Below are 22,937 nucleotides of genomic sequence, written 5' to 3' on the forward strand. Positions count from 1 at the left end.
AGGAATTGAACCTATATCTACCCCTGCTCAATGGTATGGCACAGCACCACTTTGACCAATATTAATTACTTGGGGTGAAATGCCTTACACTAATAGTTTTAGGGGGAAGATTGAGCATAAGCTAAAACTTTAGCCTTTCACTTTGCATTCACATTAATGTTTTTGGTAAAATTTAATAGCAAGAGAAATTTCACTTCCATCATCCCCTTGTAATCCAAGCTAGAGTTCCTGGATCTACAAATTAAGACCATGAGTAAAATGAATCAGCCATTTACATTGATATCTGATGGTGCCATGTCAATGAGCAGCAATGGTGAATGTAGATGTCTAAAACTAGCCTTTAATACTTTCCTGTGCAGCTCAACACTTATGGAATGCAGCTGAAATCACATTCAATGAAAGCATGTGTTTCATTTGAAATAAAACAAAAGCATTCTGGGAATACAGCGGCTCTGTCAGTATCTGATTAGTGAACCAGAATGTTAACCTATGGGGAAAGGTTTGTTTTCAGAACTAAAGGTAATGTTAAATTGGGGAGTGGGACAAATTGGACAGAATTTAATTAACCCCTTCCCCAGGAGCAGACTAAGAGACTGGTGGGCGTTTAATCAGGCAGGAAGGTAGGGTGGGGTGTGAAGAACTGGGGTAATCTGAGGTGTAATACACCTTTAGGAGAATGTGAGCAGATGGACCACGTGACTGTATTAACCAATGGCTGTGTAGCGTGGGCTACATTGTTAATCAGTAGTTTAGAATAGGGTCTAGTTGGAGAAGCACACGTGTGTTAGTGTTCTGTTACTTGTGTTAATAAACAGCATTTGCTTCATCTTACATTGGTGTCTGCATCCGCAGTGTATTGTTTACCAACTGACTCACTAGTAGGTAAACATCCAACCATGTTCGCTGATCCCGACAGAAGGAACATAACAACTGACAACGAGGCAAAACATGAACAGTCGGTGACACCAAAGGAAGCTGCAGAAATTCAACAGAAGTAAATCAGCTGTGCCTTGCAAAGTGATTGTAAGTGCAGCCTTCATCATAGTTGTCGAAGTTATCTCCCTCCAGCGTTAGTAAGTGGGATTAACGAAGATGCCATTCAAAAACAAATTTAGACTTTAGCAAGGCACTGGGTTTGCTGCTCATAATGGAAAGTGCAGTCAGGGATTCAGAAGCAATCAAGGGAGCACAAAATGGTGGTGTCCTTTGCTTTGGGAGGGAAGCACCGTCTAGAACTTGGACGAAAGCGTTGGGCTCCGCAGAAGGCAGGGAACAGCCACCATTAACAGACCAGAAAAAAGCAATGGGCGTTTAACAGAGAAAACCCAATAATAATAACGGCAGAAATGGAAGCAGATAGCCTGCTACGAACGATAATTTAAAAGAATCAAATATTTCTACTGCCATCATAATGGGCACATTATGCGATATTGTAAAGACAGATTAAGACAAAACTTTAAGCAAAAAGCAAGAAATCGTGAAGTCCACATATTGGAGGAACCAGACGAAACAGAATCCCTACACAATTTAAAAATGGGTAATATAGAGCCAATCTTTGTGACAGTGGAAGTCTATGGGAAACCCACCTGAATAGAGATGGATACAGGGCCACCTGTGACAGTTATAGGGGAACATACATTCAAATATCTGAACGGAGGAGGTTCCAGTCACTAAATCTGGAAAATTCAGACGCTAAATTAAAGACATATACTGGCGAAGACATACAAGTAAGAGATACATGCAAGGTTTCAGTACAGTATGGAAACTAGCCTGTTAATTTACCCCTGATAATGGTAGCAGCAGAGGGCCCAAGTCTACTTGGACAGAACTGGCTTAAGGAAATAAAGTTGGAGTGGACCAACTTTTTTCAACTCAGAATGAAAGACCTGCAAGAATTATTACAGAAATATGCCTCTGTTTTTAGGGAAGAGCTTGGGAAGATTCAGGGGCTGCAAACTAAAATCCACATGGATCCTGGGGCAATCCCCAGATCCTTGAAGGCGAGGCCAGTCCCCTGGGCATTACGAGAAAAAGTTGATGTCGAATTAGACAGGCTAGAAATGTTGGGATCCTTACAACCTGTACAATTTTCCGAACGGGCAGCACCCATAGTTCTAGTGCTAAAGTCTGACCAGCGTGTGCGAATATGTGGGGACTACAAGTTGATCGTTAACAAAGTGACCAGACTTGACAGGCATCCTATACTAAAAACTGATGAATTGTATTCCATGCTGGCAGGAGGAACTGCATTACGAAGCTCGGCATGAGCTACACTTACCAGTAAGTCGAGCTAGAGAAGGCCTCTCGGGATTTTCTGACTATAAATACACATAAGGGGTTATACCAATATACCAGGATACCCTTCGGAGGCTCATCAGCCTGTGCCATTTTCCAATGGGCTATGGAAAATTTACTTCAAGGTCTGTCCCATGTGTTAGGTTACCTTGATGATGTCTAGTAACAGGACGAACAGATGAAGAATGCCTGGCTAACCTGGAAAAGGTATTAAAGCATTTCTCACAAGCCGGAGTACATTTGAAAAGAGAAAAATGTATCTTCCAAGCAAAAGAAGTGGTTTAACTGGGTCAGAGGGTCGACTCGCAGGGCCTTCACACAGTAGAAGACAAGATGAGAACTATTCGTGAGGCGCCAGCAGCAAAAATGCCACAGAACTCAAGTCCTTTTTGGAAATGATTAACTATAATGGCCATTTTCTCCTACATCTGTCAACAATACTGGCTCCATTATACAGTTTACTCAAGAAAAACCTCAGGTGGACTTGGCAAGCTCCACAACAAGAGGCTTTTATGACAGTAAAGCAATTTCTTCATTCATCGGCCCTTTTGGCACATTTCAATCTAAAGAAAGAATTGATTTTGACCTGTGATGCATCCCCTTACGGAGTTGGGGCAGTGCCCTTCCCCTGGATGGTGGATGGCTCTGAATAGTCCATTGCTTACGTCTCAAGGATACTCAGTGCTGCAAAACAAAGCTTACCCATCATATTTGGCATTACGAAGTTCTCCCGATACATCCATGGTCGCCACTTTACCATTGTATCCGATAACAATCCACTACTAGGCTTGTTCGGGTAAGATAAAACAATACCTCCAATTGCCTCTGCATGCATCCAAAGCTGGGTGCTGATTCTAGCTGCTTACAAATATGTCTTTATCCACCAGCTGAGAAGCCAGATTACAAATGCCAACGCACTGACTCGATTACCTCTAAAAGACAGCAATGTGAACGTCTCCATTCCTCAAGAACTTGTCTTGTTATTAAACTTTCTGGATTCATCACCAGTACATGCCAAACAAGTAAGAGAGTGGACAGACCGTGATCCAGTTTTGTCTCATGTAAGGGAACAAGTCTTACAGGGATGGTCTAATGAGCTAAGGTCTGATGAAGTGAAGCCTTATTTTAACACGAGATATGAGCTCACCTGCCAGGATGGCACCTTGCTGTGGGGTGCGTGTGCCTCCGAGAGGAAGAAAGCCACTATTGACCGAATTGCAGAGTGCTCACCCCGGTATCCCTAAGATAAAAAGGTTGGTGCGCAGCTATTTATGGTGGCCAAGGATGGATACAGAAATTGAAAACTTAGTCAAGAGCTGCATACAGTGCCAACAGGTATAGAAATGACCCCTTTCTGCTCCATTGCATCCCTGGGAATGGCCAGGAAGGCCACGGGTCCACTTCCACGTTGACTATGTGGAGCCTTATTTGGGCACTAGATTATAGATGCTCACTCAAAGTGGATGGATGTATATGAGGTAAGATCACCCACATCTGCCGCCACCATAGACAGATTGCGTCAGAGTTTCGTGATACAAGGTTTACCAGAGACAATAGTGTCTGATAATGGAACGGCAATCACCAACGGGGAATTCCAAAAATTTACAAGTCTCAATGGCATAACACTTGTTAAGACCTCGCCATAACACCCTGCATCCAATGGATTGGCCGAGAGTGCAGTTTAGACCTTCAAGTCCAGAATGAAAAAACTGATGGAGGCTCTGTTGCAACTAGATTATCACGTTTCCTACTCAGCTATAGGACCATGCCACACATGGCTACTGGTATTGCCCTCGCAGAGTTATTGAAGAAGAGATGACTCAGGGCACATTTGAGTCTCATAAGGCCGAATTTAGGGAGGAGGGTAGAGAGAAGTCAGGAAGCTCAGAAAAATGGACGCACAATTACCACAGCCATGAGAGAAACTTTACTGTTGGAGACACAGTTTTTACAAAGAACTTTGGAAATGGGCCCAAATGGCTATCAGGTGAAGTTAATGCAGCGACAGGACCCCTTTCCTATCACAAATTGGTCAAAGGTCAGATAATTAGCAGACACATAGATCACCTCAGGTCAAGGAAAACAGATCTACAGAAAGGCTGTGCCAAGCATTCCCATTGGAGTCTACAACACATGTGGAAGGAACTCCACTTGGTTGTGAAGTGCTTGTAGGATCCGTTAAGCCTGAGAGGGTCAAAGAAACAAACTTACAGGTTCCTACTGGAGAGCCTAGTGGACAGATGGCTCCTGAGGCCTCGGTTAAACCATCCAAAATTGTAGAACCGCGACGTTTGGCATGTTTGAAGAAGCCTCCAGAGAAACTGAATTTGTAAATAGTTTTTTTATGTAAATAGTTGATATATTGTAAAGATTGTAAATTGTACTTTCAAGTAAAGGGGAAGGGATGTGGTAATCTGAGGTGCAATACACCTTTAAGAGAATGTGAGCAGATTGACCACTTGATTGCTTTCCCCAATTGCTGTGTAGCGTGGGCTACAATGTTAATCAGTAATTTAGAATAGGGTTTGGTTTGAGAAGCACACACGTGTTAGTGTTCAGTTACTTGTGTTAATAAACAGCATGTGCTTCATCTGACATTGGTCTCTGCATCCGCATTATCTTGTTTACCAACTCACTCACCAGTAGATAGACGTCCAACCGTGTTCGCTGAGCAAAGCAACCCGACAGAAGAACCAATCACCTTCTCGACTCCCTTCAATTCAGGGATGGGAAGGGTCGAGGTTTTTGCCCCAGGCCAATTGAGGGCCTTAAGTAGCCAATTAAGGGCCACATCCCACTGCTGCTGGTATTCTACCAATGGCAGGTGGGGGCCATATGATACATGGGGAGGGCACCAGGTATTTCTTGCTGGCCTGTCTGCAGGCTCCATGGAGGCCTACAACTAGGGCACCCTGTGCCCCACAGAAGGAATGCCACCCCCCCCCCAGACAGCAAGGGGCCCCAGCTGGAAGAGCCCACCCTGCCTGCATCAATGATCTTCTCCATTCCTCAGGGCTTGCCTGACTGGTCCTGGCAGGCCAACCATCCCCCCACCTTTTTTTGGGCCACCTTCATGGCTGCTCTTCCGGGATGTCCTGCAGTTTTAGCAATGGCCACCGCTCCATGTAGCAGCGCTGGGACTGAAGAACACATCAGCCTCTGATTGGCCAGTAGCCCTTGGGGGTGGACCTAACCTGTGTTCCAGCGTCAGGGAATGGATGTTCCCTGGGGCCAGGGATTGGACCCCACTCTGGCTTCAGAGATCAAGATTTGGAATCAGGCCCACTCCCTCCCAAAGTCAAGAATCAAATGTCACAACATCTCCCCAGGGGATCAGATATCAGATATCCCCCTGGGGTTTTCAGGAGTTGAAAACCCACCTCCATAACCCTAGGAATCAGACTCCTTCTCCCAGGGTCGGAGATCAGGTCTACCCAGTCCTGTGACCGCCCTCCGGAACATTCCTTGCTTGACTGGAAGCCAAGCCTATCAATCAGATTGAAACTCAGGCAGAGAACCCGTTAATGACAAAAGATGTATGATGTTGAGTTAAAACTGCCGAGCATGTGGGAAACCCAGAATTCCAGGTTTCTTGTACCCAGTCACCTGCTCTCAACATGTCACAATGTTAAAATTCACTCTTAAATCTCAACTGAAATGAGATTGCAAATTTATGATTTTTAAAGCATTTAAATTCAGATTTTATTCAAGCACAAACAAAAGAAAAGCTACACAGTCAAAGATTTAAGCAGATGAGTACAGACATGGAATGTGACCTTTAAACTCATCTGGAATTAGATTTAGGGTGGGATTATTTTTTACAAGAAACTAAATGTCATTATTGGAATAAATCTTAATGTTGGCTATAAGCCAGGGTTTGAGCTCTTTTCCCCACCCTCTAAAATATTTCAACACTGCTGTCAATATCTTTTACTCCATTATCCTAGCCAAAAGGAAAACATTTCTCAAATCTAAAAGGTTAATTTCAACTGGCGTGAAAACAATTTGAAGACACATATACTTTTTGAAATTGTTCATAAAGATCAGCAAAATATGGTGAATAACTCATATAAACTGTCTCTCACCATCTAAATCCTCGTCAACTCAAAAATTCCAGGCTACTCTGTTTAGTGATTACAAGCAATCCCGAAGAAACCTGCATCATCTTAATTTCTCAATCAACCTTTGGCTATTTGCACTTTCGAAAGAGGTGGTAATTCTAGTTATGTTCTGAAGTTGTTTTATTTCTCTAAGCTTTACCAAGTTCCCCGCTCTTACATAAATGTCTGACCCAAGACTAGAAAGCTCTTAACTGCTGTTCGTCTTTGATCATTGGAAACCTTTTTCTGTTTGTCGAATATTTTTTGCCTGTACACATTATTCTCACTGAGATGAACATTTCTGGTATTTACTCAGACTTCCAGTCAGAATACGAACTGCTTTCCCACAGATCAATTACTGTGTGTTTAAATATAATAGCCAACATTGGAATTTGAAGAATTTTCCAAATCTGTTTATCTCTTTACTGTGCATCATTCTAGCTCGATTTTTTGAGGAAGTCCTGACAATTTATTCTTCTCAAGGATATACCTTGGCTCAGCAGTAGCGTTTTTGCCCCTTGTGCCAGAAGGTTGTGAGTTCAAGTTCCGCTTTAAGACTTCCACTTTCTGATGTCATGACAGTGCAGTACTGAGATGGTATTGCATTTTGGAAGTGCTATTTTTCAGACATGACTTTAAACTGAGGCCCTATATGTTTTTTCAGGTGGACATAAACAATCCCACTATTTGAAGAAGAGTTGTCCTGGTGTCATGGTCAACATGCCGTCTAATGTACAGTAGATTTGTTTAAGTCTGGAACCCCTTTACATTTTTTGTGCAGCCTTGCATGCTTAGTAACTTAAAGGGGCCAAGTTGTGCACAGCCTACGCTGTAACTTTTGGGCTGCTGCATGACAGCATAGCTCAGTGAGAACATTGCTCCTCGCCAATATTTATTCCTTGACCAAAATCATGAAAAACAGATTATCTGGTCATTATGGCTGTGGGATCCTGCTGTGTACAAGTTGGCTGCTGTATTTCCTAACATTAGAACAGTGGATATACATCTAAATTACTTAATTATCTATGAAGTGCTTGGAATGTCTTGGTTCCATAAAAAGTACTATATATATATGTAAGCCATATCTTCCTGGAAAAATACATCTGCAATCTTTGGTCCTTTCCTTAAAATGGTACAACATAGAATCAATGAACTCTGCCATTCACAAAAAAAAATTGGGCAAGATTTTAACTCATTCAAAACCCACCTAACTAGTACAGAGTCAACACTGAGCCTGGTAACTTTAAAAAAAATGTTAACATTCCTTGAAAAGACATGTTTGTATATTAGCAAGAATCACACTATGATGATTTTAATGTGAGTGATTCCACACTGACATTATTGTTGTAGTACTGTCTGTAACATTGTATGTATTCCCTCTCCAATCCACTCTCCTGATTCAAGAGGCAAATTTCATAAAAGTAGTCTGCCTAACTTATGGTATCTTCAGCAGCTCATTCAATTCCTTCCATTCGCTCATTGCTTGATGACTGCATCCTCTTCCTCCAAATATTATAATCCAACATCTAAAAGAATTAATGTAATGGTAGTGGATTGATATTTAACATGCTTGTATTATATTCCTCTGCACACTATTTAGCGCAACAGTTTAAATGCTAGTTAAAGTAACATTTAAGATAAATGGGTCAATACTCTGGTAAATAGCAGGGGAAGGTATATTCGCCAAAGGATTGTGTTAAATGATCCTCTATTAACATTATCAATAATAATTTCTAAATTTAGAAACCAGCCACCTGGGATAATCTGAGAGTTCTTTGCCGTCTTTCCCTTGTTCAATTACTGCTGTTTCTGTTCTGACCATTCCGTCTGTGCCCATTAAATGGCCGATGTTATTTATGCTAATGTATAAAGCTTCATTCCACATAGTCCTTTCATTACATCTGGTACCAAGTCTTGATTCAATTGTGCCTTTATTCAGATTCTCTTCTCAACGTTCTGCTTAACTGAACCTTCCTTATGTAAAATTTGTCCATTTTGGGATGGTGTTGAGATGTAAAGTTAAATAATGGCTTGCCAGCACAATCACACCTTAAAAAATGACCACTAAAAATTTTTGTCAATACAGGAAAATCATGTCTTAGCTGTTCTCGTTGTAACTTTCAAAAATCAGTCATTTATCTGCTTGCAGTAAGCAATTTGCAGTATCTTCACTTTTTCCCAATTAGCTATGTTGAAGCTTTCATCAAAATATATTGACATCTTTGGGTTCCTCACAAATTCTCTGACCAATTCATTACTTGGAAAATTAATGTAAAAAGGCAAATGTGTAGGTCATGATGTTGAACACTGCTTTGATGTCAATGATATATGTCAAGCTATGTAAAGGAGTACTTACTAGCATTGACACAACAATAACAGCAACTTTCTTCAATAACAAAGACCTTTATATAAAAAACCAATTGCATTTACTTTCTGTCTAATTATTAGCAAACTGCTCAGGTCCTTGCTGAGAATAATTATCCAAACTTGTTTACTCAAACATTTTGCTAATCCTACAATACAAATACTTTGACAGAGTAAAATGCTTTAACAAATAACGTCTCAAAAACAATTTGGAAGCTAAACAGGAAGAACAGCTCAATTGTATAGTCTCAAAGACCAGCTATTTGAGTTATTGGGTATGTCTGCTTTTTGCCTGAGGTTGCTGTGTGCTGAATCAATACTGTTTTTTTTGTTGTGCATTATGAATGGAAGGTAGGAATGGCATGGTTTTATTGAAGAACAAAAAGACTGTGAGCATAGTGACAGATCTACAGATCAGACCTAAGGGAATGCAACCCAATGCAAGATAAATGGTGAAAATTTCCTGATTGAATGATGTGGTTTCATCTATCTGGAGTTTCCGTTGAAGTTACCCCCCCAAGGAAAGTTCTGGTGTAAGAATATTTCTGATACCTTAGTAACCATTTTAAGTATGTCACTGTGGTCCAGCAACACATAGTGTTTTGTTCTATCTGGTAATGTTATAACCTAGTAAATACAGTATGTCTATTTGACAGTAAACTTACTTTTTATTGCAATTATTACAGCTTTAAAATATCTGCAGTAAAGAAAACACTGCTGCAAATATGTTGCAATACAATTAACCATCAAATATTGGAAACAGGACCTGAGCAAACCAACTTAAACTGCAATTTTTCCAGCATTTTTATTATGTGATAAATACATGTACATTCCACAAAGGAAGCAAGAATATCCTCAATTCTAATAATAGGAGATTTACTGAGGTCTGCACCCAGGCCTACCGATCACTAGGATGCACAAAGTCAGGCAGCATATCTATAAAAGAAACTGCTGTTTTATCAAAGCACAATGGCAGCTTCCTAGGCAGCAAGCATTAAGGTGCATGATATGGTGAATGGCATCATACAACAACTGGATGTTTTCTAAATTAAATCCTTGCCAATTACTTAAATTGAAGGAGCTTTTCTATAGAGTTTTCATTGTAACATATTCAATCTAAGGGCACAAGAGAGAATGAAAAGGCCTGCAAATGGGACTATGGCTGCATGTAGCAGCAGAGTCTTCTGCTGAAAATGGCAGCGTTTGACTGTTAGTAGGCTTTGGGTGGGATTTTCCGGACCCCCCACCACCGCCGCCGGGATCTTCCTGTCCCACCGCAAGTCAATGGATTTCTGGTTGGGGTGCCGCCTCGCCCATGGCAGGGCCGGAAAATCCCGGCCTTTATTTCTTCAGCTTTTATAGGCTAACATTACACTACCCTGTGCAGAGACCCAACTGGCAAAGGATGAATTACCTTCAGCTCTCAAAGCACCAGTGTCTTTGCAAATTATGTCTGTCCAGGGAGACAGTGACCTCCCTTTGTGAATTGATGGCTGGGGAGATCAGTTCAAACTGTATTGGTGCCACCCTATGCCTGTCACTCTCAAGCTGACTGTGACCTTGAACTTTTTTGCACTGGGGTCGTTCCAGGCAGAGACCTTTGCATCCTATCTGAAGCTTCACCCCACCATGCATAAAAGTAGTCATGGATGAAATGATTAGGCAAGCAAACAACTTCATCTTCTTCACTACCAATGACATTATTCAGGCCAAGAAAGGCAGAGGCTTTGTATGTATTGTTGGATTCCCCAAAGTTTAAGGGGAGATAGATTGTACACATTGGCCATTCGAAGCTCTATCAAGCCAGCCAGGGGCATTTGTCAACTGTAAGGTTTTCGTTCCATCAACGTCCAACTTGCATGTGATCATTATCCTGGGAGTAGTCAAGACTCTTACATTATTAGGCACTCCCAGATGCCACAGATTTTCTGTCTAGCAGAGCCATTGGAGGGTTGGTTTCTTGGAGCCAAGGGATACCACTGAAGGGATGGCTCGTGCCTTGTTAAAAATCTGCGGACAGAGTCTGAGATGCGTTATATTGAGAGCCATGCTTCTACCAGGGCCACATTGGACAGGGCAGGCAGCTCTCTGAAATATTCTCCAGCTTGTTTCTCACTGGTCTGCTGCACCATTTGCAAGCTGATCCTCCAGAGAGGGGGGGCCTGGTAAGATGATCTAATGAAGCAAGCCGCATCCTCTGACAAATCTCAGGATGAGTCTGAGGATGAGCAGGAAGGCATCGTCGAACTGTGGGGCCATCCATGGTCTGAGCCACATCATTTGGTCTGGCAGCTGCAAGAAGTGGTGAGGGTTCAAATAGAAAGTAGTCAGATGGTCTTTCAGGCTCTGTGGACTGACAAACAGAGTTAAAGGATTGAAAATGACTCTTTTTCTGATCACATTATTCAGAAGGGGAATGGGATATGTATGCTCAGATGTTATTTCCTACTTGGCAAAGGCCCTGAAGGAGACATTGCTGACACAATAGTCCACAGAATGGAAAAAGATGCGCTCATCTGCTGCTGCTCTAGTGCTTCAGTGTCTACTATGGATGCAGCCTTCTTCAAAAAGGTCACTAAACATGGATTTCTCATGAAGTTGCCGTGAACCCAATGCCAGTGTGCCTTTAACTGAGTAGCAGTGACCAGCTTCCGGTTCACAGCCTAACCCCAGTCCCGCCAAATGCCCTGCCCTACATGCCCGATTGGGCGCAGAGCCTCCCTTCCCAGTGCTAATTGGCCAGTCTTCCCACCAGGTGGCTGCTAATTGGCCAGCTGCCACTTGATTGGCTGTGCTGAAAAGGTGAGGGTAGGAGCAAGCTTCCTGTTCTATCTTCCTCACCCCACTGGGAACCATAAAATTCAGCCCGTTAGCATTGTCTATTCCACTGTTTTTATCAATCTACATATAGTAACACTTTAAGGATGTGGTTCCTGTCACTATTACTCATAACAAAGAAAGGATTGCTTCAGCAGTGACGCAAGCATCCAGATTTCCCAAGAATTTTCCATACACTTTTTGGCCGTTTCTTGGAGGCCGGGTGTGGGATCTGTGATGGGAAGCTGTTTCCCTGCTGATTCTGAGCATATTCAAATTCTACACTAAAGATGGAAATATGTCATCTAAGGTATTTCTGTCATTAATGCTTTAGTAATGCAGACCATCAGGGAGACAGTGGAAGAGAGAGCGGTTAACATTTAAAGGGAACAAGTGCGAATGATCCCAGAGTGCCGTTGGAATCAACAGAAAGTAGAAAAAATGAAAATAGATACCTTTTATCTTAAATCCAGTATCATTAGTCACAGCAATTCCTTCTCTTCACACCTGCCTTGGCAGCCCAGTGGGACCAGAAATACCATAATTTTTATAAATAGCCTGAAGCTGGAAGTTCTGCGGGGGTAGGGTTGATAGAGTCAGAAAAAGACAATTCACCACTGATTTGAAAATGCAGAGCAATTCTAGATTCCTCCATGTTGAATTTTCACTCTACCTAATTTGAGAAAAGAACAAAGACATAAAATTCCCTGTTTGTCACAATCAACTTTGTGTTTGTTATCTCCCAAACCTGAGTTTGCACCACAGTCCACTTCCTAGAGTTGTGTTGGTGATGTTTCTACATTGTCTTTTAATATTGTAACTTTGTTCAACACTGAGGGGATGACTTTAACTGTTTTAATGGAATAAATACAATCACTTCCTTTTAGTAGCAAGCTGATGTTGATGCTAACAACAAACAAGAATATTCCTTTCAAATCACTTTCATCAGGATTTCAACTTACTGCTGTTAGAAGCTGACCTCAAACAAAGCACTCTTTAAATAGATGTATGACTGACGATGCATCTTAAAGGTTCAAATTTCTGTTACTGAAATTACAGAATACACATTTTCTTTGGGTTGAAGGAGGTGTGAGGAATAGGGCAGGGGTTGACGCTCTCGTTTTACACCAAGAAAATAAGTTTTGGTCCTGGGTCGGTAGCTTAGCATTGGACCGCAGATGGCACAGTCACAGTCAGTGGAGGCATCTGCAGCCTGTAAACGGGGATCTGGTAGCTAAAAGGTCAGCTCAATGGCCTCATGGGGGGACGGGGTCTTGGTAAGTTACTGTGCATAGGGCCTCAATTTGTGGGGTGATCAGGTTGACATGGGGTATCAGACGTCAACAGAAAACAGTTCAGTGGGGAGGACAAGGATATCTACAAGAGTTATGATGGGCACCAGGATTAGAGGGGGAGGAAGGAGAGTGATCGAAGGGAGGAAAATGTGCACATAACAATAGGGCAGGACAATAGGAGGGACTTGGATAGTTACAGTGGGGGTTTGGAAGTTGGTCTCATGGTTGAAGAAGAGCAGCAGCATTTCAACAGCCAATGGAACGACGCAGTTGAAAAATAGCCTGGGAAAAAAAATTGCTAGGGGACGGTTCTGAGGGTTTGTGGGAGGAGTCGACTTCTGCACCTTTGGGCCGATTGAAGGGGCATCTTAGTAACTTCCGCATTAGGACATGGAGGGCAAGGCTCAGCTGAGACATGTTAGGAAGACTCAAATGCCAATTGAAGGGTTTGGGCACATTAACTCATAGTGCACAGGCTGCCAGAGCAGCGGGTTTTGCAGCCATCTCCAGCTTCCCACAGGTGCAGGGTGCCAGTGGTTGCATACACGTGGCTTTAAGAGCTCCCTGGCAGCAGCCACAACAATTCATCAATAGAAAAGGTTTCCAGTCCCTCAATGTGCAGCTGATCTGTGATCACCAAAAACAGATTATATGGGTTTGTGCAAGATATCCTGGGAGCTCGCATGACTCATACCTCTTGAGTCATTTGCAGGTGCCATGGATCTTTGAGGGCCTTCAGTGCATTCAGGGTTGGCTCATCGGTGATAAAGGTTACCCCTAAAAGACGTGAATAATGATGCCTGCTCGGTGGCCATAGAGTACCTCAGAGGCGAGGTATAATGCAGCTCATTCCGTGACATGCTCCTTGATTGAGCAGACCATTGACATGCTGGAGATGTGTTTAAGATGCCTGGACCAGTCAGGCAGCACTCTTCAGTACTGTCCCCAGAGGGTGACCCGTGTCATCGTGGCTTGCTATGCTCTACACAACCTAGCACTCCAAAGCGAGGATGAGTTGCCAGGTTACGAGATGAAGGAGCTGCACGCCTCTTCTGATGAAGAGAACATTGAGAGGGATGAGCTCGATGAGGGTGAGGATATAGAGGCTCCAGAGGAAAAGGCGTGGCATACGTGCCCATGAGATCCTTGTTGCTACAAGGCTCCAGGACGATAATGATGAAAATTTTGTGTGATGATGGCCTCAACCTGGGAAGGCTAAGCAGCCTGTGGAGCATGTGGCCATTATGTTATGGAATAAGAACTCCACCAGTACTCACTGTGAAGCTAGGAAACATGGTGCAGTCTTTTCAAGCTTTGCGCCAACATTTCACTGCCAATGGCAGCATTCAACAGGCAGGGGCGGCACTGCAAACCTCAGTGCACTCATGGCAGTATGCCTGGGGCATTGCAAGGTGCCCCAAGGAGGACAATCATCAATCACTGATTCTAGCGTGAACATCTGAGAACTGATCTGAATTCGGACTGTGGCATCTCTCCACAGGCTGTACCTCACACAAGAATAATGTTCTGGCCTCATGCTCACACTGAGTCCCCAGCATGGGATCGTTCTTTAGGACTCTGTAATCTCTCACTCTCAGATATGGATGAGAGCCTGCGAGTCTGGTCACCTTTGTGTGCACAGAGAGAGCTTCAGCACCACTATCGTCTGATCACTGACAAGCACTCATGACCCAGCCTTCACCCGGAGCTTCCCAGGTTCACATCCAGCATTGCCTTGGCTTCTGGGTGCGAGGTGGCCCAGTAAATGTCAACACTGCATTTAGGCGTTACTTAGTAAGTTTGTTGATAATAAAGAGCACACGTCCTGATGTACTGCAGCTTTGCTCTGACCCCTTATGAGGCCTCCACATTTGCATTCCAGCAATTTCAGATAAACACAGGAAGCCTGGGCCTCGGATGGCACTGTCACGATCAGATAACCATGACGATTGCGCATCTGAGAGCTGGCTCAGGGATTCTGTCAAGCTACACTAGCCAGACCTTCAGTTACATACCAGCCTCCTCCCATTTAAGGGTTCGCCTTCTGGGGCATTGACACATGCCTCTGATCTCGCATAGCAGGGTCCATCCAGCAGATATTTCAGGGGTCACCAAGTGCTAGCTAGGTCCATAGCTCTGCATCAGGGAGGTGTAGAATGGAAACTACTATAGGAATGATATCTAATTGTACACACAGTCATGATATTACGCTACAGACTGCCATGAGCACCTAAATTCCCAACTATTACTTGAAATGTAACCCACACTCAAACATGACAGACATGACATGGAGGCCATGTATGTAATGCTGGAAATAAGTGTCTCTAAACTTTATTGCACAGGCACCCAATGGACTTTGGGTTCAAATGAAAGGGCGGTTTCAGACATCTGAGATGGAGGCGGCAGCCCTGGCATGAGCTGGACGGATGTCTTTGGCAGCCTAGCTGAAGGAGCATTGGACCAAGGCATCCCTGGTGTCCCTACCTCCCTGAAAGATACCGAGGTCTGCCCTCAGTGTTCTCCTCACCATTCTCCTCTTCTGACTCACTACTGGATTCATCATCTGTGGCCTGTGCAGCTGCGTCAAGATCCTCTTCCTCCAGTGGGTCCCCCCTTGCCAATCCCAGGTTGTGGAGAATGCAGCATGCAACCACTATCAGTGACAACTGCTCTGGGGTATTGCAGTGCATCCCGTGAACGGTCCAGGCATTGAAAGCGCATTTTCAGAAGACCTATGGTTCTTTCTATCACTACCCTTGTGGAGGCATGGCTCCTATTATAACACTGCTCTGCCTCTGTTTTGGGTGGCAGAGAGATATCATAAGTCACCTTTTCAACGGATGTCCCAGGTCACTCAGCAGCTATCCATCCAGTTGTGCTGGAGCACTGAATAGCCTTAGTATCTGGGAGTGTCTGTGGATGTAAGCGTCATGGGAGCTGCCAGGGTACCTTGCACAGACTTGCAGAATCTGCGTCCTGTGATCACACACTATCTGCACGTTCATGGAGTAGAATCCCTTCCTGTTGGTGAAGGCACCGGACTGACCCGCTGGCGTTATGATGGCTACATGTGTGGATTCGATTACACCCTGAATGTGGGGGAACACTGCACTTGCTGAAAACCTTCTTGCTCACTCAGCCTGGCTGGTCTTGTCCAAACAGGAATGAATAAATGTCATTACCCGCCTGAACAGAGCTTCGGTCAACAGCTTGACGCAACTGTGGGCAGCTGATTGGGACATTCCACAAAGATCCCCCCTCTGAGCCTTGGAAAGAGCCGGAGGCATAAAAGTTGAGACCCTGGTATGGGGTGTCCACCCACACAGTTGGAGGTGATCTCACACCCAATCATCTGACAAATGGAGGACATTGTCTCCCTGGAGAGGTGGAGCATCCTTTGGCATTGCACCTCAGACTAATTGAGGTAGCTGCATCACTGCCTGTAAATCCAGGTAGCAGGATAGTGGCATCTTCTGTGGTCCCTTCCGCCTTGGACTACCTGTTGCCCCTGCGCCCTTTGTGCTGTACCTCCCTCCCACAGGTCCCTCACCTGGAAGCTACATAGGGACACCTGGCCTCCTCTCCCTTCTGCTCCTCTCTTTCTCCTCAGAGGAGGTGCCTCCAGCGAAGAGCACAATCCCCACTACCAGAGTTACAGAAGTTGATCAAAATTCTCCGAGGGCCTAGGGGACACCAATGAGTCCTGAAATGAAGCCTGGAAATGCTAAGAATGAAGCTCAGAACAGAGATGAAGGTGTCATGTTCAAATAAGCAACCAGCAGCAAACTATCTTCTAAACTCCTCACCACTCAATCTGGCAATGCTGCTGACTCTTATATTCCTGCCCTTGGATGAGGTTTTGCGAAAGGTCGGCTGCCCACCTGCCCGTTTTGCCTGTGTGACAAGCGCAGAATCGCACAGGCAACATAAAATCGGGGTCAATTGGCTTTTTAATGGTCTTAAGTGGCCTTTTAATTGATGGTGGGTGCAGCTCCGACTCCTGCTGATCTGAAAGTTGTGCGCATACAGGATGACCCTGGGAAGTCAGTGCGTTTTAGAGCAGAGGAGGAGGTAGGGGTGCACCTCAGCACTACCCCAAGACTGTCAGCAACAGCACTAGGTAAGATGCCAACTCCTTGAATTAGAAAGAACATAAAGTGGAATCTTCAGGAAAATCAGTGGCATTTTGAACAAGCTTACTTCAGAAAAGTTTGACAAGATATGCCTTGAATTCCTCAATGTGGGTGTAGACTCTAAACTGGTCATAAAAGTTTTTTGCTTTTATCTTGGTCATAAAAGGGATCATTTTACTGATAGACGTCGGGATGCTCACCTGACGTCATCTCGCATGATTTCACACCCAATCAGGTTGGGTGCACGCCCACCAGTGAGGCATTAAATTCTGCCCAAGGAGTCAGTGACTAGGCAGTGAAGGCAGTTTTTACAGCCAATCCAATTAAATTGAAACATATGTTACTTATTGTCAAGTGGTGTGCCATGTAACTAGAAACAACAGAGCTTTAGGGAGCGAAGTGGTGCTTCTTCAGTCAAGATTAAAATGTCTGTTCAATGGATTTATCCAGTGAAGGAACAACACTTAATATTGCCATTGAATTTTCATTCATTTGGGTCAAATGGGATCATACATCTGAAATGACCTTACATCATTTCATTAATACAGTTTTATATTCCTTTCACTGTAAAAAGAAACATTTGCAGTACTATAATTCCAGGCTATGATATATTGAGGATGCTTGCCTCTAATAGGTACTCTCAGAGACACCTTGTCAAATGCCTTCTGACCACCTGAAAACTTTTATCTTCTTACAAATTCATAAACATGTATTTTAAGAAGTGAAAGTTTAGAAATATGTATCTCCCAACTAGGCGGATGATGAACCACAAGAGGGAAGCAATGCAGTTCATTGATATTTGGATCAAAAGAATCCTTATCAATTTTTCTGCTGGAGTTATTGTGATGCCTTACAAAAGCAACAGTTGGAGGAGGGGTAAAATTAGTTAAACAGTAACTCCAAATAACGACTGGATATAGTAAAGGTCATTCACTTAGGTTTTAATGCTAAGTAAATGTGTCACTTTCAAAAGTTGTAACAACTCATCTGAAATGTTTCTACATAAAGGAGCCAGTTTGACACTTCAGAACTGTACCCAAGACTTTTTCAATTATAAATGTGTGTCCCCTGTTATAGCAGGAACTGTCATTAGAAACTTGCGACCTGCAGCACCACAGGCAGAACTTTGCAATTACAGTCTGACATATCTATAGCAGATATTGGAAATTATAATGGGAATGTGAAAATAAGGACAGAATATATGACTTTATAAAGGGAACTGAAGTATGCACGCCCACATTAGTCCAATTATCCATTGGCCTCCAGCCCAAAGACGACGCTTGACTCTCTATGTGCAACCCCATTGCTGTTCAGCTGGTACGTATCTTGTATTGGTTTTCATTACTGAATTAGGTAATTGTGACTTTGGATGGATATTGGACCAATCGTGTGCTCATCCTAATGTCTTCGCTAAGAAGGCCAAATCATCTTGATGGTTCAGTATCTTCAAATGCTAAACGAGCTCTCACAGTAGGTTCCCTGTGGCAAGGACAGCGAGTGGGAAATCTGGTCGTTTCTCTGAGCCCATCTAGAAGTTCAGTATTAAAGGGAGCAGGGGGGCTGGAGGAGAGAGCATTTGCGTCAGCAGTAGGCTTGAAGACCCTCTTTACCCCAAAACACTGCAAAAAGCTTGAAAGGTAATTGGTTTTTGAAAACTCTGCAGTTTCTTTAAGTGCATGCTGCACCCATCAGGGTTCTATGCCCCATGCAGGGCCCCAATTTTCACATTACAAGTAGGCCTGGGCTGCCCATGAGTGGATCCAAGAAAAATGCCAGCGGGTGGATTGAAAACAAGAATGGGGATAGGGCAAGATCTGCCCTGTGATTCCTGAAGCACTGTTGCCCTAGCAGAGGCTGTGAAAATTGGCCCCAATAATTTTATCTTTCATCCATGTATGACAATCAGAATAAACACATGTTATGAACGTTTTTCAGTTATGCTTCAGTTATATCCATGGCGGTTCCCCTTGGGTCATGGGGTAGTTGACTTAAATTAAAAAAGCACAGATGCTGCAGAAAAAAGAACAATATTACATCATAAAACATGACATAAGGACTGTACGCACCTGCATTTTGGTGAAAGAGCTTTGAAAAACAGGCCTTTGAATGTAATTCAACCACTTTACTTCCCATGAAACTATGCAGGAGTCTGATCAGATATGATTGAAACATTAATGAAAACATTTTATTTTTAGAGACAATCATTATCTGTACATTTTGATGACATGCTCTGCTGCCCATGTATTATGAGACAAAAACTGCATGGTAACAACAGTGTCACATTCCAGCCTTTGATAGTTCTAAATTCATAATGAACTATAGAAAATAATGGAATGGTATCTGGAAATTACTGAAGGTCAGTAAACTCACTGAACCAATTAGACTATATCATAAACTGTGAGAGTGCAGCTTGAGCTTTAGATATGTGTTATTTAGTCTTTGCAACACTTTCCTTATAGCTGTGTGCCTTGGGCAGCCTTTGTTGATGCATTATACCTGGGAAAAGATTGAGATTAATTACTGCAAGTTTGTCAAATGAAAAGCTATGGTTGAGTAATTGGGGAAAAATATCATGTAAAGAGATAATAATGACCTGGGATTAAATTATGTGTGGGGAAGCGTACAGAGAAGAAAACATTTTCAGGGATTTGGGGCAAGAGTGGAGAAAGGGACTAATTGGATAGCTCGTTTATAAAACCAGCACAGGTATGATCAGCTGAATGTCCTACTTATGATGTGAAGTACAGAAGAGAGAAACAGGGCTGAATGTAAGTGCACTTTGCGAAAATGCATGTAGTTGACACTACAAATTATGTCTAAGGTGATCTGGTCTTGCCACCTAATCTCCAGATATAAGACTGCTGAAAGGAAGCTTGCAAATTACCTTCTTGGCAGCACAGTTGAAGGTTCTGATCTTTCATGAGCAGCAATAGCATCAGATTGCCACACCACTCCTATATTTCTGTGTCCCCGCTCTGCTCGTCATATCTGGCCAGGTCATCTGAGGCCAGCTTCTTCAGAAATGTGGAACATACAGTCCGACAAAGAGCTTCATCATAGCACTGGATGTTGGGGACAAGGCAAGACATAGCCCTTTTTTACAGTTCTACTGCCGTAAGGTAACTTTAATTGTCCAGTGTGAATGCTGATGAATGGGTGAGTGGATAAATGGCTGAGTGGATGAATGAATGAATGCGCAGTGTGGTAGGGTGGGTAGGAGGGTAAGGTATGTAGGAAAGTGGGTAGGGTGAGTATGGTGGTAAGTGGGTAGGATGGCAGGTGGGTGAGGTGTTGGGTGGGTAGGGGAGCAGGTGGGTAGGAAGGCAGGAGGTTAGGGTGGTAGGGGATATGGTAAGAGCTGGGTAGGATTTCAAACCACCCAAGGCTGGAATGTGACACTGTTGTTACCATGCAGTTTTTTCTCATAATACATGGGCAATAGAGTATGTCATCAATATGTACAGATAACGATTGTCTCTAAACATAAAATGTTTTCATTAATGTTTCAATCATATCTGATCAGACTCTTCCTGTATAATTTCATGGGAAATACCAGATCGTCTCAGACAACATTTGTAGTGACAAGTAGGGAAGGTGGCAGGTGGGTAGGTGGGTCAGGTGGGTAGGTGGATTGGGACGTAGTTGTCTTCGGTCAGGAGGGTTTTTTGAGGGTCTCACCCCTCAAAGTAAGTAATTCAAATTTGGTCTGTGATCAGGGACAGGAGGGCGTGACTGCAGGTGGAGCAGGTTTGAGGACACAGAGGGTGGCGTTCAAGGAGCCTCGACCCCAGCAACTGTCCAACAGTTACAAGGTACTTGCAAGCTGTGTGGATGAGAGCAGGGACTGCAGGGAGAATGATCGAACTGACCACGGCACCGTGGTACAGGGAGCCATTCAAGTGAGAGGAGGAAATGGGAGCATACTAGTGGCAGGGGACAGTATAATTAGGGGGATAGACACTGTTCTCTGCAGCGTGAGTCTCGAAGGCTGTGTTGCCTGCCCAGTGCCAGGGTTAAAGACACCTCCTCAGAGCTGGAGAGGAACTTGGAGTGGGAAGGGAGGAATCCAGTTGTTGTCGTCCATGTTGGTACCAACAGCATTGATAGGACTAGAAAGGAGGTTCTGCTGAAAGAATTTGAATAGTTAAGAGCTACATTAAAAAGCAGAAGTTCCAAGGTAATAATCTCGGGATTGCTACCTGATCCATGGGCAAACTGGCATAGGGTAATTAAAGTCAAGGAGTTAAATGTGTGGCTCTGAGATTGGTGTGGGAGGAATGGGTTTCAGTTCATGGGGCATTGGCACCAGTACTGGGAAAGAAGGGAGCTGTTCTGGTGGAACAGGCTTCACTTGAACCATACTGGGACCAATGTCCTGGCGAATCATATAACTAGGGCTGTAGAGAAGGCTTTAAACTAAATAGAGGAGGTGGCAGGGAGGTTTCTGGAAAAGTGATATGTAGGCTTACAATACAAAAAGACAGGCAGCCTTGCAGGCCAACTATTTAGGTAATGATTCCCAGAGTGTGACAGGAAGGGAAGAGTATACAAACATAAAAAAAAGCAGCAAATATGTTCAAAGGGAATAAAAATGGTAAAAGGGCAAAATTAATGGCTCTTTACTTAAATGCACGTAATATTCGGAACAAAATAAATGAATTAGCAGCACAAATAGAGGTTAATGGGTATGGTCTTCTTGCCATTACTGAGTCATGGTTACAAGGAAATATTCAGGGGTATGCAACTTTTCGAAAGGACAGGCAGGAAGGGAAGCGTGGTGGGATAACTTTGTTAATACGTGATGGAATAAATATGGTAGCAAGAAAGGATCTTGGATTGGAAGATGTAGAATTCATGTGGGTGGAAGTAAGAAATAGTAAGGGGAAAAAGACACTGGTGGGAGTAATCTATAGGCCCCCTGACAGTAGCTATGCTGTAGGACAGAGAATAAATCAGGAGATAATGGGGGCATGTAAAAAAGGCAGCATATTAATCATGGGTGACTTTAATCTTCATGTAGGTTGGGAAAATCAAATTGGCAGAAATAGCCATAAGCAAGAGTTCATAGAGTGTATTCAGGACAGTTTCTTAGAACAATATGTTGTGAATCCAATCAGGGTTCAGGCTATTTTGGAATTGGTAGGGTGTAATGAGGCAGATTAATAAAGGATCTCAGAGTAAAGGATCTCCTAGGAAACAGTGACAATAAGATGGTAGAATTTAGCATTCAGTTTGAGAGTGAGAAACTTGGATTGGTAAAAACTGTGCTAAACGTAAATAAGAGTAATAACAATGGAGTGAGGGCAGAGCTGGCTGCAATGGGAAAGCAGCTTAGCAGAAAAGACAATTGGTGAAAAATGGTAGATGTTTAAGAAAATAGTTCAAGGCTTTCAACAAAGATATGTCCTAGTGAGGAAGAAGGATTCAAGGAAGGTAACAAACCATGGTTATCCAAGGAAGTTAAGGACGGTGTCAAATTGAAAGAAAAAACATATAATGTGGCAAAGATTAGTGGTAAGACAGAGGATTGGGAAAGTTCTAAAAACCAACAAAAGATGGCCAAAAATATAATAAAGGGGGAAAAAAATAAACTTTGAGGGTAAACTAGGAAGTAATATAAAAACGGACAGTAAGAACTTCTTTAAAAAAAGGGAAGAGAGGGACCAAAGTGAACATAGGCCCCTTAGAGAATGAGGCTGGGGAAATAACTATGTAGGAAATTACAGAGGAGTTGAATAAATACTTTGCTTCAATCTTCACAGTAGAAAATACTAATAGCATTCTAAAAATTCTAAATAATCAAAGGGCAAAAGTAGGGGAGGAAATAAATACAATAACTATCAATAGAGAAAAAGGACTAGGGAAACTAATGGGGCTAAAGACCGATAAGTCCCCTGGACCTAATGGGTTGCATCCTAGGATACTAAAGGAAG

Source organism: Carcharodon carcharias, chromosome 9 (genome assembly GCF_017639515.1).
Source record: "Carcharodon carcharias isolate sCarCar2 chromosome 9, sCarCar2.pri, whole genome shotgun sequence".
Lineage (NCBI taxonomy): Eukaryota > Metazoa > Chordata > Chondrichthyes > Lamniformes > Lamnidae > Carcharodon > Carcharodon carcharias.